The following is a 4,499-nucleotide window of genomic DNA, read 5'->3' as shown; positions in this document are numbered from 1 at the left end:
GGTGTTTTTAGGTCTAAATCAAGTCTCTTGTAGGCAGCATATAGATGAGTCTTGTTTTGGTTTTTTTTTATCCATTATGATACACTCTTTTTAATTGAAGACTTTATTCCATTTACATTGGAATTATTTATAGATATGTTTTTATTTCCATTTTATTACTTGTTTCGTGATTTCTGGAGGTTTTCTCTAATCCTTTATTGTCTTTGTCACTTTTAGTCTCTCCTTTTCATTCAAAGTGTCCTTTTAATTTTTTTTTTTTTTCAGAGCTGGCTTAGTGGTAATTCCTGTAGTTATTGTTTTTCTGGAAAACTCTTTATATCTCCTTCTATTCTGAATGATAGACTTGCTGGATAAAGTATTCTTGGCTACAGATTTTTGCTATTCGCATGTTGAATCCTTTGTGGCTTGCCATGTTTCTGTTAAATCATCAGCCAGCCCTATAGGTCTTCTCTTGTACATCAAGGAGTTCTTTTGCTGCTGATTTTAATATTTTTTTCTTTATCACTATATTTTGCAAACTTAGCATATGTCTTGGAGTTGGCTTGCTTTTGTTCATTTTGATGGGTATTCTCCATGCCTCCTTGATTAGGATGTCTGTTTCTTTATCTCGACTAGGGAAGTTTTCAGCTATTATTTCTTCAAATAAATTTTCTGACTCCCTTTCTCCCCCTTCTTTTTCTGGGAGAACTATAGTATGAATATTACTACGTTTCATGGAGTCAGTGAGTTCCCTAAGTCTATTCTTTTGTTTCATAGTTATTCTTTCTCTTTTTTGTTCAACTTCATCATTTTTCCATTACTTTGTTTTCTGCATCACTAACTCGTTCTTCTCCTTCTTCCATCCTGCTGTTCATTTCATCAAGCATGTTTCCATTCTCATTACTGTAGCCTTCATCTCTAATTAATTATTTTTTAACTGTTTTATCACTGTGGTAATGGTCTCACTATATTCTTCTTTCCTCAAGCTCAGTGAGTATCCTTATGATTGTTGCTTTAAATTATCCATCAGGCATGTTATTTATAACTCTTTCACCCAGGTCTTCACTGTGGTCTTATCTCTTTCTTTCATTTGGAATAAATTCCTCTGTCCCAGCGTTTTTTAAGGCTCTGCCTTCTTTTGTGTGTTTAAAAAACCAGTTATGTCTCTTGATCCTTATTCATTATGGTTTCTGCTCTCCTTTTAGTTGTGGAATTTGTTCTGTCAGTCCTCAGGTCGATTTCTATGGCTTTTAGAATAATTTTATTGTTATCTAGTTGTGTTTGTGGGATGAGAAGAGCCTAAGGTCTTCCTACTCTTCTGCCATATTCCTCTTTTACATATTTTAACTCTTGTCATGACTTTAACCCTTTAGTATAAGCTGGTCTTTGTTTATAGTGTCTTTCAGTATAAATACACTGTTTCAATTTTTTAAAATACATTTTTCTTTCAGTATAGTTGACGCACACCTTTACATTAGTTTCAGGTGTACAACACAGTGATTTAACTTCTCTATACACTATGCTATGCTCACCAGAAGTGTAGCTACCATCCATCACCATACAATACTATTACTATATCACTTACTATATTCCCTGTGCTGTGCCTTTTACTTTCAATATTTATTGATCATTCCATACCTGGAAGTCTCTCACTCTCTCACCCATTTTGCCCATTCCCCCAACCCCTCCTTTCTGGCAGCCATCAATGTGTTCCCTGTGTTTATAGGTCTATTTTTGTTTGTTTTTTTAGATCCCATATTTGAGTAATATCATATGGTAATTGTCTTTCTCTGTCTGACATATTTCAGTTAGTATAATTCCCTCTAGGTCCATTCATATCATCACAGATGGTGCAATCTCATCTTTTTTTAATGGCTCCAACATATTACATTGTATCTATACAGTATAAATATTTTCTACTTTTATGTTGTTAAATAAGTTACCTTTTTCAATTTTGACTTCTAATTTTTGTATCATGTATTCAGGGGTATCTTGTATCATGTATCATGTATTCAGGAGTATCTTTTGCCAAATGAATAATTATTTTATTTCTTTTTTTATTCAGTTGTGAAATTTATGTATCATAAAAATAATTATTTTATTAAAAAATTAATGTTCACTTATTTTTGAGAGAGAGAGACAGAACACAAGTAGGGAAGAGCAGAGAGAGAGGGAGACACAAAATCCAAAGTAGGCTCCAGGCTCTGAGCTATCTGCATAGACCCTGACACGGGGCTCGAACTCATCAACCATGAGATCATGACCTGAGCTGAAGTCAGATACTCAACTGACTGAGCCACCCAGGTTCCCCTAAAATTAACTATTTGAAAGTGAGAAGTGGCATTTACCACATTCACAGTGTTATGCAACTACTAACTCTATCTAGTTCCAAGACATTTTCATCACCCAAAAGGAAACTCTGTATCCATTTAGCAGTCTCTACACTTTCCCACTACCTCACAGCACCTGACCAACACTAGTTTCCTTTTTATCTTTTCACATTTACCTATTATGAATATTTCATATTAATAGACTCATACAGTATGTGACCTTTTTTGTCTGCCCTCTTTAAGTCAGTATGTTTTTTAGATTCATTCATGTTGTAGCATGTATCAGTAGTTCATTATTTTTTATGACTGAATATTATAATAGTTGATTTTATGTATATACCATAGTTTCTTTATCAATTTGTTTATTCATTTGGGTTGTTTTCACCTTTTAGCTATTGTGAAAATCACTGCTCTGAAAATTAGTATGCTAGTATTTTTTTCAATATCTGTTTTAATTATTTTGGATATATATCTGGAAATGGAATTGCTGGATCATATGGCTATTCTACATTATATTTTAAAGAAGCATACAAACTCTTTTCCACAATATCTGCACCATTTTCTTTCTTACCAACAATGTTCGACTATTCACATTTCGACTATTTCAAATATCACTAACACTTGATATTCAGATCATGTGGTCAGTGAATTGAGACAGTTCTACTTCTTTCTTTCCAACTTGGATTCGTTTCATTTTTCCTTCATAATTTCTCTGGCTAAAATTTCCAGGACAGTGTTGACAGTATCGATGAAAGAAGCCTCCTTGTCTTCTTGATCTTAGGAGTAATAATTTTAGTCAGTTATCACTAAGTATGTTATTTGTTGTTCAGAGATGACTATTATGGAGGAAATTCTCACTTTTCTTAGTTTTCTGATTTTTTTAAAAAAATCACAACATGGTGTTGAGTTTTGCCAAATGCCTTTTCTACATCAACTGAGATTCTTGTGTTTTTTGCCTTCATTCTATTACTGTGGTATATTACATTGATTGATATTCTTATGTTAAACCACCCTTCTATTACTGAGATAAATCTCACTTGGTCATAATTGTGTAATGCATGTATTATATATCCATATATGACATGATTTTGGTTTCAGTTTGTTAGGAATTTGTTGAAGATTTCTGCATTTATATTCATAGGGGATATTGGTCTGTATACTCTGTTTCCTGTGGTGTCTTTGTATAGCATTTATATAAAGTTAAATTTGGCCTTATTAGATGACTTACACAGTATTTCATCTTCTATTTTTTGGAAGAGTTTGAAAAATACTGGAGTTAATACGTCATTAAATGTTTGGTAAACAAACATCAGTGAGTCTGTCTGTTTCTAAGATTTTCTTCATAGAGATTCTTGGTTACCAATTCATATGTTGTTTCTTCTTGAGTAGGTTTCAATAACTTGTATAATTTTTGTACATTTAGGGATTTATCCATTTCGTTGACATTATATATCATGTTGGTGCACAATTATTTGCAGTATTCTTTTATAAACCTTTTCATTTCTGTAAGGTAGTAATATCTCCATTCATTTCTGATTTAATTATTCTAGATTGTGTCTTCTCTTTTTTATTTTTTTTAATATATGAAATTTATTGTCAAATTGGTTTCCATACAACACCCAGTGCTCATCCCAAAAGGTGCCCTCCTCAATACCCATCCCCCACCCTCCCCTCCCTCCCACCCCCCATCAACCCTCAGTTCGTTCTCAGTTTTTAACATTCTCTTATGCTTTGGCTCTCTCCCACTCTAACCTCTTTTTTTTTCCTTCCCCTCCCCCATGGGTTTCTGTTAAGTTTCTCAGGATCCACATAAGAGTGAAACCATAAAGTATCTGTCTTTCTCTGTATGGCTTATTTCACTTAGCATCACACTCTCCAGTTCCATCCACGTTGCTAAAAAAGGACATATTTCATTCTTTCTCATTGCCACGTAGTATTCCATTGTGTCTATAAACCACAAGTTCTTCATCCATTCATCACTTGATGTACATTTCGGCTCTTTCCATAATTTGTCTATTGTTGAGAGTGCTGCTATGAACATTGGGGTACAAGTGCCCCTATGGATCAGTACTCTTGTATCCCTTGGATAAATTCCAGCAATGCTATTGCTGGGTCATAGGGTAGGTCTATTTTTAATTTTCTCAGGAACCTCCACACTGCTTTCCAGAGCGGCTGCACCAATTTGCATTC

Source organism: Panthera uncia, chromosome X (assembly GCF_023721935.1).
Source record: "Panthera uncia isolate 11264 chromosome X, Puncia_PCG_1.0, whole genome shotgun sequence".
NCBI lineage: Eukaryota > Metazoa > Chordata > Mammalia > Carnivora > Felidae > Panthera > Panthera uncia.
Note: the sequence above shows the minus strand (reverse complement) of the source record.